General features: G+C 46.4%; 1 protein-coding gene across 1 annotated transcript in view; it reads left to right on the forward strand.

Annotated features, from left to right (window-relative positions):
* The window catches only part of ca10a (carbonic anhydrase Xa), a gene marked incomplete at its 5' end in the record, with an annotated part of 340461 nt that overhangs the window by 1031 nt on the left and 326409 nt on the right, over positions 1–13021 (forward strand). The window lies entirely within an intron of this gene.

Here is a 13021-nt window from a genome sequence, read left to right on the forward strand (position 1 = left end):
AGTCGAGGACTAGGGAGCATAGTCTCAGGGTAAGGGGTCGGCCATTTAAGACCGAGATGAGGAAAAATTTCTTCACTCAGAAGGTTATGAATCTTTGGAATTCTCTACCCCAGAGGGCTGTGGATGCTCAGTCATTGAGTATATTCAAGGCTGAGATCGATAGATTTTTGGACTCTAGTGGAATCAAGGGATATGGGGATCGGGCGGGAAAGTGGAGTTGAGGTCGAAGATCAGCCATGATCTTACTGAATGGCGGAGCAGGCTCGAGGGGCCGTATGACCTACTCCTGCTCCTGTTTCTTATGTTCATCCAGAAAAAAACCGACAATTCTCTCTCTCCCATCATGGCATCCAACTGTTTCTTACATAGAAATTACAACAGGGAAACTGGCCATTCAGCCCACCCAGTCTGTGTTGGTGTTTATTCTCCACACGAGCAGTATCCTAATCTTGTGTCCCTGCCCAGTTCCCATTCCTTTATTCCCCTTTCCTTCAACCATCCATCGTATAATTCTGAAATGTTGACGGTCTCTGTTTCAACCTCTCGCTCCAGTAGTTCCACAGCTTCACAACCCTCTGTGTACATAAAAATTCTCTCTGTCCTAAATTTCTCACCTTTAATCTTATATCTCTGTCTCCATCTCTTAGACCCCCTCAACCACTCCATGCAATTTGCTTCTATCTACTCTGTTCCAACCCTTCATTATTTTAAACACTTCTATCAAATCACCCCGTAATCTTAGATGATTCAAAAGTGTTTTTTGCAACTGTTAGTCTTATCTAGGAGTCCATTAGTGCGAAGAAATTCCTAACATCAGTGCTAAATTTGTCTCTCCCTGGTTTGACCCCATGTTCCCCTGTCCCATTGCCATGGTTTAGTTTTGAAGGAGTGTTCTGATTCATTCAAATGCAACTTAGATAGATTTAGTTCAGAAAATAACATTTTGGGGATCCAGTGTAGGAGTGATTTGAGACACGACATGTGGTGAGTGTAACGTACTCGGGAGGAACAGGTGACTTTGGACCTCTGGTTCCCCAAAGCTCTCCACCACTGGGGGTTTTCCTCCCCTCAAGTCTGGGTCTGTTGGAGACTCATTGATAGAGATTGATTGCTGTGATTAGTCAACAACTCCATTATCGTTGTACCATGGGACTACCAGGATGGGAGAAGATGGTAGAAGGCGAACTAGATGGACTTGTTTTGTCTAGCGATTCCTTTGTTCCTTTTCTATACTTTTTACTATCTTAAATACCTCTATGAGGTGGCCACTCAGAGGCCTTAATTCCAGGCTGAAAAGCCCAACTTTTTCCAGTCTTTTTTTTCTAACTGAGTCCTTTGATACTGGGGAACGGCCTTGTGGTTTGAGTTATGAGGGCTTCCGAAAGCGAAAACCTAACCCAAAACAGTGAGGTTTGAAGAGTTCATCGTTATCACCAAGTGTCAGCGGTGGCTCAGTGGGGCCGCACTCTCACCCCTGCAGTCAGAAGGTCATGGGTTCAAGTCCCACCCCAGAGACTTGAGCGTGAACTCTAGGGTTACACTGCAGTGCAGCGCTGAGGGAGTGCTGCACTGTTGAAGGTGCCGTCTTTCGGTTGAGATGTTAAACCCAGACCCCGTCTGCCCTCTCAGGGTGGACGTAAAAGATCCCACGGCCACTATTCCGAACAAGAGCGGGGGAGTTCTCCCTGGTGTCCTGGGCCGATATTTATCCCTCAACCAATACCACTAAAAACGGATTATCTGGTCGTTATCACACTGCCGTTTGTGGGATCTTGCTGTGCGCAAATTGTCTGCCGCATTTCCAACATTACAACAGTGACTACACGTCAAAAAAAAGTACTTCATTGGCTGTAAAGCGCTTCAGGACGTCCTGAGGTTGTGAAAGGCGCTATATAAATGCAAGTTCTTTCTTTTCATCTCAATCCTTTGGTTTGATTACTGTTAAGTCACCAGGAGAGCGCCCACTGATGGATCAGTTGGTAAATGCAGTACCCGCTGTGGTAATGGAGCCATGCAGGTCAGGCTCAATACCTGCCCCCTGCTCCGTTAGCTCCTTTCAGCCAGCGTGGCTGTTGAGGGGGCCACAATTAGCCTCAACACCTCTGAGCCGAGGAGAGGACGTTCTTCCCTCGCTTCAAACACCAGCATCTGCCGCAAACTGTGCCGTCGCAGGTGTTGGTGAGGCTGTGATTCCCCTCCCTGTCGAATAGCTTGCCACTGCTCTCGGTCTTGGATCACGAGAGAAATGGGCACTTGTGTGAGGCATTGGAGGGCAGCCGGTGCCCATGGAAATGTGCCCCATGGATCACAGCCATCAGGAAGAGGAGGGGGGCGTTGGAAATTGGACCAACAACAACAACATCTTGCATTTATATTAAATTGGATATAGGAACATAGGAACAGGAGGAGGCCATTCAGCCCCTCGTGCCTGCTCCGCCATTTGATAAGATCATGGCTGATCTGTGATCTAACTCCATATACCTGCCTTTGGCCCATATCCCTTAATACCTTTTGGTTGCCAAAAAGCTATCTATCTCAGATTTAAATTTAGCAATTGAGCTAGTATCAATTGCCATTTGCGGAAGAGAGTTCCAAACTTCTACCACCCTTTGTGTGTAGAAATGTTTTCTAATCTCGCTCCTGAAAGGTCTGGCTCTAATTTTTAGACTGTGCCCCCTACTCCTAAAATCCCCAACCAGCGGAAATAGTTTCTCTCTATCCACCCTATCCGTTCCCCTTAATATCTTATAAACTTCGATCAGATCACCCCTTAACCTTCTAAACTCCACAGAATACAACCCCAATTTGTGTAATCTCTCCTCGTAACTTAACCCTTGAAGTCCGGGTATCATTCTAGTAAACCTACGCTGCACTCCCTCCAAGGCCAATATGTCCTTCCGAAGGTGCGGTGCCCAGAACTGCTCACAGTACTCCAGGTGCGGTCTAACCAGGGTTTTGTATAGCTGCAGCATAACTTCTGCCCCCTTGCACTCTCGTCCTCTAGATATAAAGGCCAACATTCTATTTGCCTTCTTGATTATATAACGACTTTAAAGTAGTGAAACGTCCCAAGGCGCCTCACAGGAGCGATTATCAAACAAAATCTGACACTGAACCACATAAGGAGATATTAGGACAGGAGATCAAAAGCTTGGTCAAAGAGGTAGGTTTTAAGGAGCGTCTTAAAGGAGGAGAGAGAGGCGGAGAGGTTTAGGGAGGGAATTCCAGAGCTTAGGGTCTAGGCAGCTGAAGGCACGGCCGCCAATGGTGGAGCGATGGAAATCAGGAATGCGCAAGAGGCAAGAATCGGAGGAGCGCAGAGATCTCGGAGGGTTGTAGGGCTGGAGGAGGTTACAGAGATAGGGAGGGGCGAGGCCACGGAGGGATTTGTAAACAAGGACGAGAATTTTAAAACACTGAGAAGGGTTGGGCATTGCTTGCAGGATATGAATCTTTCTCATATAATGTGTCACGTTATTGATGTGAGATGCCATCGCGTTGGTGTGAGTGGTACTTACGGTGATCGTAGCAGCGATGGGCATCACCGTCATGCGGGGACCCCCCGTGTGGAATGTTAGTTTTATGCCGTGGGACCTCCGGTGTCAGCAAGCGAGGTTTCTGCAAGAGCGAGAAAAGGGACGCAGGAAATCGTAAATAAAAACAGAAAATTCTGGAAACCCTCAGCAGGTCCCTCAGTTTCTGATAAAAGAGCTAAGTTTCGATTTCCTGTCGAAACCCCCTGGAACTCTCTCTCCCAAAAAGCTGCTGAGGCTGGGGGTCAATTGAAAATTTCAAAACTGAGATTGACAGATTTTTGTTAAGCCGAGGGTATTAAGGGTCACGGAACCGAGGCGGGTAGACGGAGTTAAGATACAGATCAACCATGATCTAATTGAATGGCAGAACAGGCTCGAGGGGCTGAATGGCCTCCTCCTGTTCCTAATGTTCCTCCATCAGAAGCCAGCATTCCTCAAGAAGTGTTAACCTGCCTTTTCCCTGGCAGACCCACTGCTTATTTCTGGAATCATTGTATGCAATAGAAGGAGGCCATTCGGCCCATTGTGCCTATGCCGGCTCTTTGAACGAGCGATCCAATTAGCCCCACTCCTCTACCCTTTCTCCATAGCCCTGTAATTTTTTTCCCTTCAAGTATTTATCCAATTCCCTTTTGAAAGTTATTATTGAATCTGCTTCCACCGCCCTTTCAGGCAGCGCATTCCAGATCAGAACAACTCGCTGCGTAAAAAAAATGTTTCCTCATCTCCCCTCTGGTTCTTTTGCCGATTACCTTAAATCTGTGTCCTCTGGTTACCGACCCTTCTGCCACTGGAAACATTTTCTCCTTTTTTACTTTATCAAAACCGTTCATGATTTTGAACACCTCTCTCAAATCTCCACCTTAACCTTCTCTGCTCTAAGGAGAACAGCCCCAGCTTCTCTCCAGTCCCTCCACATAACTGAAGTCCCTCATCCCTGGTACCATTCCAGTAAATCTCTTCTGCACCCTCTCTAAGGCCTTGACATCCTTCCTAAAGTGTGGTGCCCAGAATTGAACACAATACTCCAGCTGAGGCCTAACCAGTGTTTATAAAGGTTTAGCATAACTTCCTTGCTTTTGTACTCTATGCCTCTATTAATAAAGCCCAGCCCAAAATGCTTTTTTAACAGCCTTCTCAACTTGTCCTGCCAAAGATTTGTGTACGTACACCTCCAGCTCTCTCTGTTCCTGCACCCCCTTTAAAATTGTACCATTTAGTTTATATTGCCTCTCCTCATTCTTCCTACCAAAATGAATCACTTCACACTTCTCTGCATTAAATTTCATCTGCCATGTGTCTGCCTGTTTCACCAGTCTGTCTACGTCCTCCGGAAGTCTGTTAAATGTTTGCTTGTTCTCTTTTTGCTGATTGAATCTCTCCTGTGTATCTTGCGGCATTATCCACCATGATGAGGTAAGTCCTACTTCTTGAAATCTTAAGTCAGTGTGGTTCCAAAGCCACTTTTACGTCATATTGGCAGTTCAACGCCTGGTGTCGGTTCTAAGTTGAGTTATGATTACTGTAATCATCCAGAAATCCCATCGGCAGTTTGGATGATATTGGAAGCTGGCTTCAAGTCCATATCTTGCAATAAATGAGATTACAGCCTTGAATTCACCCTGAATGTTTTTTTTTAAATAGCCCCTGAAAGCATTCACTTACTTCACAGATAACTTTTGTTATGTTATTAACAGGCAATTTGTGCAGGGCAAGATCCAACAACCAATCAGCCAATGAGGTGGGTGATCTGTTTTTTGGTGTTTTTGGCTGAGGGAGAACTCCCCTGCTCTTCTTCAAATAACACCAGGGGATCTTCTACATCCACCTGAACAGGGAGCTAGGACCATGCCTCATCCAAAGGGTGGCATTTCTGACAATGCAGTACTCCCTCCCTCCGTTTGTTGTGTTCTACCCACAGAGCAGGTCCTAACTCAAGTCTCACGCATTCCTTACTGGAGAAGAGCAGCTGAAGTAGTTTCCTGTTGCGTTCCTCATGGTTTTTATTGTAAGAGTACCTTCTCCAAGATGGGAATGCACTTAAGGCTAAAGAGTCCAGCCTACCCTTACCGGAGTCGGGGGGGGGGGGGGAGAAGGACCTGAAAATCCATCGGACACAAGTTCCCTCACTGGACGTCAACTCAGTATTCAGAGCCGATGTTCCGCTGTCTGCTCTCCAGGGCTGTCTTGGAGTGGGGCTCGAACCCAACCCTCTGACTCAGAGGCGTGAATGTTACCTGCTGAGCTAAAGCCTTGCTTCACTCCCTCAATACTGCACTGAGTTATTGGGCTCAAGTCTCTGGAGTGAGACTTGAACACACAACCTTCTGACTCAGAGATGACAGTGCTGTCAACTGAGACAAATTTTCTGTCGCAAAGAGCCTTAATGGTGAACTGCAGCTCTGAGAGAGTTTGTGTAAGGCCACTGCTAGCCGTCCGTTACACTGACAACCAAAGACAGAGTGAGTTCTAATCAAAGGGCTAGACAGTTCAGGAATGACAATTCCGCTATTAAAATAATCATCATGTCTAGTGTCGTATTAAGGATAACCTCGCACCGAAACCTTGCAGTGAAAGATCAGTGTCGTTCTTTTTAATGAGAATTATACTTTCAAATGCAGGGAGACCAATGTAAAAATTAAAAATTGATAAGAATGAGCAGTTCCCATTTCTTGGTAATTAAAAATTGCAGTCTTGGTGCTGTGTGAAATGAGAGATAAAATTTGATTTAGCTCATGGGGCTTCTTGTTGTACAACACTGGTTTAACCTGTAGATACTTGGTAGGTACTTGGATTTCCAGAAGGCTTTTGACAAGGTGCCACATCAAAGGCTACTACACAAAATAAGAGCTCATGGTGTAGGGGGTAACATATTAGCATGGATAAAGGATTGGTTAGCTAACAGGAAATAGAGGGTAGACGTAAATGGGTCATTTTCAGGTTGGCAAGATGTAACGAGTGGAGTGCCACAAGGATCAGTGCTTGGGCCTCAACTATTTACAATCTATATCAATGACTTGGATGAAGGGACTGAATGTACTGTTGCTAAATTTGCTGATGACACAAAGGTAGGTAGGAAAGTAAGTTGTGAAGAGGACATAAAGAGTCTGCAAAGGGATATAGATAGGTTTAGTGAGTGGGCAAAAATTTGGTAGATGGAGTATTAATGTGGGAAAATGTGAACTTGTCCACTTTGGCAGGAGGAATAGAAAAGCAGTATATTATTTAAATGGAGAGAGATTGCAGAACTCTGAGGTACAGAGGGATCTGGGTGTCCTAGTACATGAATCACAAAAAGTTAGTATGCAGGTACAGCAAGTGATTAGGAAGGCAAATGGAATGTTGTCATTTATTGCAAGGGAATGGAATATAAAAGTAAAGAGATATTTTGCTACAGTTGTACAGGCCATTGGTGAGACCACATCTAGAATACTGAGTGCAGTTTTGGTCTCCTTATTTAAAAAAGGACATAATTGCTTTGGAGGCGGTTCAGAGAAGGTTCACTCGACTGATTCCTGGGATGAGGGGGTTATCTTATGAGGAAAGGTTGGACAAGTTGGGCCTGTATATACTGGAGTTTAGAAGAATGAGAGGTGATCTTATTGAAACATATAAGATCCTGAGGGGACTAGAGGGGTAGATGATGAGGGGATGTTTCCCCTTGTGGGAGAGACTAGAACTAGAGGCCACAGTTTAAAAATAAGGGGTCTCCCATTTAAGACGGAGATGAGGAGAAATTTTTTCTCTCAGAGGATCGTGAGTCTGTGGAACTCCCTTCCCCAGAGAGCGGGGGAGGCAGGGTCATTGAATATTTTTAAGGCTGAGTTCGATAGATTCCTGATTAACAAGGGAGTCAAAGGTTACAGTAGGTAGATGGGAAAGTAGGGTTGAGGTCACAATCAGATCAGCCATGATCTTATCAAATGGCAGAGCAGGATCGAGGGGCCGAATGGCCTACTCCTGCTCTTAATTCATACGTTCGTATGTTCGTACGTGTGTTTGTATGTATACAGGCTGAGGTTTAACCTGTAGATACAGGCTGAGGTTTAACCTGTAGATACAGGCTGAGGTTTAACCTGTAGATACAGGCTGAGGTTTAACCTGTAGATACAGGCTGAGGTTTAACCTGTAGATACAGGCTGGGGTTTAACCTGTAGATACAGGCTGAGGTTTAACCTGTAGATACAGGCTGAGGTTTAACCTGTAGATACAGGCTGGGGTTTAACCTGTAGATACAGGCTGGGGTTTAACCTGTAGATACAGGCTGGGGTTTAACCTGTAGATACAGGCTGGGGTTTAACCTGTAGATACAGGCTGGGGTTTAACCTGTAGATACAGGCTGGGGTTTAACCTGTAGATACAGGCTGGGGTTTAACCTGTAGATACAGGCTGGGGTTTAACCTGTAGATACAGGCTTGGGTTTAACCTGTAGATACAGGCTTGGGTTTAACCTGTAGATACAGGCTGGGGTTTAACCTGTAGATACAGGCTAGGGTTTAACCTGTAGATACAGGCTGGGGTTTAACCTGTAGATACAGGCTGGGGTTTAACCTGTAGATACAGGCTGGGGTTTAACCTGTAGATACAGGCTGGGGTTTAACCTGTCGATACAGGCTGGGGTTTAACCTGTAGATACAGGCTGGGGTTTAACCTGTAGATACATAGTTGGGGTTTAACCTGTAGATACAGGCTGGGGTTTAACCTGTAGATACAGGCTGGGGTTTAACCTGTAGATACAGGCTGGGGTTTAACCTGTAGATACAGGCTGGGGTTTAACCTGTAGATACATAGTTGGGGTTTAACCTGTAGATACAGGCTGGGGTTTAACCTGTCGATACAGGCTGGGGTTTAACCTGTAGATACAGGCTGGGGTTTAACCTGTAGATACAGGCTGGGGTTTAACCTGTCGATACAGGCTGGGGTTTAACCTGTAGATACAGGCTGGGGTTTAACCTGTAGATACATAGTTGGGGTTTAACCTGTAGATACAGGCTGGGGTTTAACCTGTAGATACAGGCTGGGGTTTAACCTGTAGATACAGGCTGGGGTTTAACCTGTAGATACAGGCTGGGGTTTAACCTGTAGATACAGGCTGGGGTTTAACCTGTACATATATACTTGGGGACGGTCCCCGACAAAAGGGAATCGGACAAATACTTGAAGGGGATGAAATTGCAGGGCTATGGGGAAAGCGCAGGGGGAGTGGGATTAATTGGATCGCTCTTTCAAAGAGCCGGCACAGGCAGCACGCACGGCGCAGACCGCGGTCACGGGCAGTCGGATTTAGCGAAGGGGTCCTGAAACAGGCGCCGGGCCCCCTGATTTGCAGGTGTAAAGGGCCTAACTCCATTTCAGGCACGCTCCCTGGACGCCCACGAAGGAGCGCTAACCAACATGGAGGGCGGCGCATTTCGGGCGTGGATTGAGCACGTGCGCGCTGTCCGACTGGAACCTTAAGTGCTCATTTTACGCCCGTAAAACAGGCGCCGTGAGATCGAATTCTTAGCTTCGTGTTATCTTTCACTCTACATAGAATTGCATAGAATTTACAGCACAAAAACAGGCCATTCGGCCCAACGGGTCCATGCCGGCCTTTATGCTCCGCACGAGCCTCTTCCCTCCCTACCTCATCTCACCCTATCAGCATATCCTCCCATTCCTTTCTCCCTCATGTGTTTATCTCGTTTCCCCAAACACCTTGTGAGAATCCATGAAAACCCACTGCAAAAAAACCACCAGCCGGCCCTGGACCGACTGCTGTGGAACTCGTCCCTGCTCGGCGTCTGGGTGGGCTCCACTGCTACCTTCACATTAGAGGGCTGAAAGTGTATTCATTGCAGGTTTCTGAATCTGAAAACAGCAGCAATCAATGATCAGGATCATTAAGTGGGAGGATGTCTCCAGGATTAAAGCATCAGTTGAAACTGGACACAGGTCCCAGAACGCACTGCAGGCAGACTGCGCCGATATGTTTTCCATGGACCTTGAATACAAGTGTCTTAAGTGACAGTTTTATACCCTCTGCCATTGATTTCTGTAAGAGAATACTCAGTTTAGTGGGTTCAGTTCTGGCTCCAGGTTCAGCGAGACTGTGCATTATTGAATGAAACCAAGCTGGACAGCCTAATTCAGGCAAGTGCCGCATTAGAGTATCCAGTGCACATCAAGTAAGAAGTGACGATTGATGCCTCGAGCGTGTGTCTCAGTGTCAGCTCCTGTACATCTTTAATATGCACCGGGTAAAAGGGAACGATTCACTCCCGTCTGGTACTGTACGGCCCGTGTGTGTCTCAGTGTCAGCTCCTGTACATGTGCAGCACACAGCGGGTAAAAGGGAACGATTCACTCCCGTCTGGGACTGTACGGCCCGTGTGTGTCTCGGTGTCAGCTCCTGTACATGTACAGCACACAGTGGGTAAAAGGGAACGATTTCCTGTCTGGTCCTGTACGGCCCGTGTGTGTCTCAGTGTCAGCTCCTGTACATGTACAGCACACAGTGGGTAAAAGGGAACGATTTCCTGTCTGGTCCTGTACGGCCCGTGTGTGTCTCAGTGTCAGCTCCTGTACACGTACAGCACGCAGCGGGTAAAAGGGAACGATTCACTCCCGTCTGGCACTATATGTCTCATCCCCTTGTTTAATAATTCTAGATAATTGCACTGGTTAAATAACCTTATTTTAATCCTATAACATTTGAGAAAGTTATTTACTGTTATCACCCTGATTGTTCCTTCTAACAAAATGGATAATCAAATGTTTTCACAATGGGTGATCTCAGGAGAGAGTTACAAGAGAGTACTTCAGATAAACAAATCTTATTTCACACACCGCAGCCTGGAGTAATGCACTCAAACCATCTTGGGGGAAGGGGACATCTCAGCTGACATTGGCAGTGAAACTGGGAATAACGGACTGGATCTTGCAGGAGCGGGCCCAGCATCTCGCAGCGTGCCCCAAGTTAGTTGGACTTTTTTCTGCACCCTTCAGCTCCAAACTCTTTTGCTCTGCAACTTGCTGGAAGGCATCTGGGGCCTTAGTGAACGATGGGGCCAACAGTCTGTCTCCTCAATCAATGAGATTTAAAGATCGAGAAATAAACAGAGGAAAAGGAAATCGGGTGAATTCGAGTCAAATCAGGCACAGAGAGAGAAATAAAGAGAGAGAAAGAAAGATTGGATTAAGAGAGAGATTAAAAAGAGACAGAAATGGATAAGTAAGAAAATAAATGTTAAAATTTTAAATTTGCCGTTTTTAAAATCTCCAACAATTTGCTACCTGCAGGAATGAGACTCCACGGTTTAAATTGTTCAATTTCCGGGCCAGAGCGATTGACTGCCAATGCATTAATAATGATCACGTCGTTAAAAGGGCACTTACGCCATTAATCGCCAGACTTAACTTTCTGCGGCGAGTTTAATGGGCAATTAATGTGCAAATCCAGCAATCCCTTAAAAAATAACGGGGAGGCTGAGGGTGAGGTGCCGTTTGTGGGAGGCAGACGGAGGAGTGGCGTAAATCACCCAGCAAGTTCTGGGGATTCACAGCTCACGGCGTTTCTCTCAATCCCCCCGGCCCGAACTCGCTGGCCGATTTGCGCATTGATAACGGCCGTGCGTCGTGAGCAGGCCGTTATTATTCCAGCAAGATCCGGTCCGAAGGAATCAATTCAAGCAGCAAAAGTTTTATCCTTGAAGGTATATATCCAGACTGATGGGTTGAAAGTTTGCTGTCTCTGCTGGCTGGATGGGCCCCCATGTGAGGTGGGTTTCAGCACGACCAGTGTACGTGAGCCCACACCACAAATCTGGCAACAATTACCATTCAAGTAGGTGTCAGCTGTGGCTCAGTGAGTAACTTCTAACTTTTGCCTCTGAGTTAGAAGGTTTGTGTGTTGAAGCCCCACTCTAGAGAAGTCTAGGCTAACGTTTCATTAGTCATTGTTGTGATGTAGGAAACGTGGCAGCCAATTTGCACGCAGCAAGCTCCCACACACAGCAATGAGATAAATGACCAGATTATCTATTTTTTTTTAGTGAATTTGGTTGAGGGATAAATATTGGCCCGAGACACCGGGGAGAACTCCCCCCGCTCTTCTTTGAAATAGAGGCCGCGGGATCTTTTACGTCCACCTGAGAGGGCAGAAGGGGCCTCGGTTTAACGTCTCATCCGAAAGACGGCACCTCCGACAGTGCAGCACTCCCTCAGTACTGTGCTGGGAGCGTCAGCCTGGATTATGCCCCTCGTCCAACGACACCCCATTCCTGGTAGGAACCAGTGCTTTCAGGCTCAGTTCTAATGTTCGTCAGTGCCAGGTTTTTTGTTTTGCCTGTTTGAAGGAGAATTCGGTTTATTAGTGGAGGCTGGGGACAGAGCTTAGACTGCTTTCCACCCCTCACCCCTGACAAATGCCCGTTGGTTACCTACAACGCTGTTTGTATCCCTCTCGGGCCAGTTAAATGTTTTGTTTACCGCAGAATGTGACAGCGCTTAATTTATCGCATCAATTATAAAAGCTCCGTGTAAGCACTTTTGCCCCTCAGCTAATGTCCCCGGCTACGTTAAGCAGTGAACTACATATCTCTTGTGCTGATAGTCAGAAATTTGTGACAGAGCTGTCCTCGGTTTCCAATCATGATGATACAACAAACATCTACAGTACTTGGGAGTGCCCGTTGATCTCACTAAATGTCATGTTTGGGGCGTTTGTGCTGTTTCTGTAATGAACACACACCAATACTGAATCAGAGGGAACGGGGGATGTGTGGTGAGACTGGAGGAGGACTATCTATCCCCTGTCTTATTGTTTCTTTTTCATTAAAAGTATTTCTCTCCCCCGTCATCACAATCACCTCAAGCAGCAATAGCAGAAGGCAGGGAGCTGTTGGGAAACCATTGGGAAGAATGGAGTCAGAGAACCATTCAAACAAATTTAAAGGGCCTTTTCTGGTTGTTGGATTTTGAAGTATTGGTTTCTGGAGTTTGACGTGGGAAAATCTCTACAATTTAATCTGGGGCCTAAAGGGTGCGGTTTGTAAGGGGAGGCTCATCGGCACTGCATGGGAGGTCTAATTTACTGGTTTTATTTGAGGGTGTGACAAAGGAGTGAGATAGGGTAAGGCAGTGGATGTGATTACTTGGATTTCAGTAAGGCCTTTGGTACAGTTCCTCTGGGAAGGCTGGTACTGAAAGTAAAGAGAGCGGGAAATATTTTACAATGGATTGTAATTGGGTGACTGATGGAATCCAGAGGGTAGCGGGTCCAGGGATTGTCATCAGTCTGGGAGAATGTTACCAGTGGGGTCCCACAGGGGTCTGCTTTGGGACCTCTTTTCTTTGATAGCTTCATCGATGATCTGGAGCTAGGAGTCGCGAGCACAGAGGCTAAATTTGCAGGTGATACAAAGCTAACTAAAGATGGTAGTCTCCAGAGCTGAACAGGATAAGCTGCAGGAGGATTCGAATATACCTGGGAATTGGGCAGAGAA

The sequence above is a fragment of the Heptranchias perlo genome, chromosome 23 (assembly GCF_035084215.1).
Source record: "Heptranchias perlo isolate sHepPer1 chromosome 23, sHepPer1.hap1, whole genome shotgun sequence".
In the NCBI taxonomy this organism is placed as follows: domain Eukaryota; kingdom Metazoa; phylum Chordata; class Chondrichthyes; order Hexanchiformes; family Hexanchidae; genus Heptranchias; species Heptranchias perlo.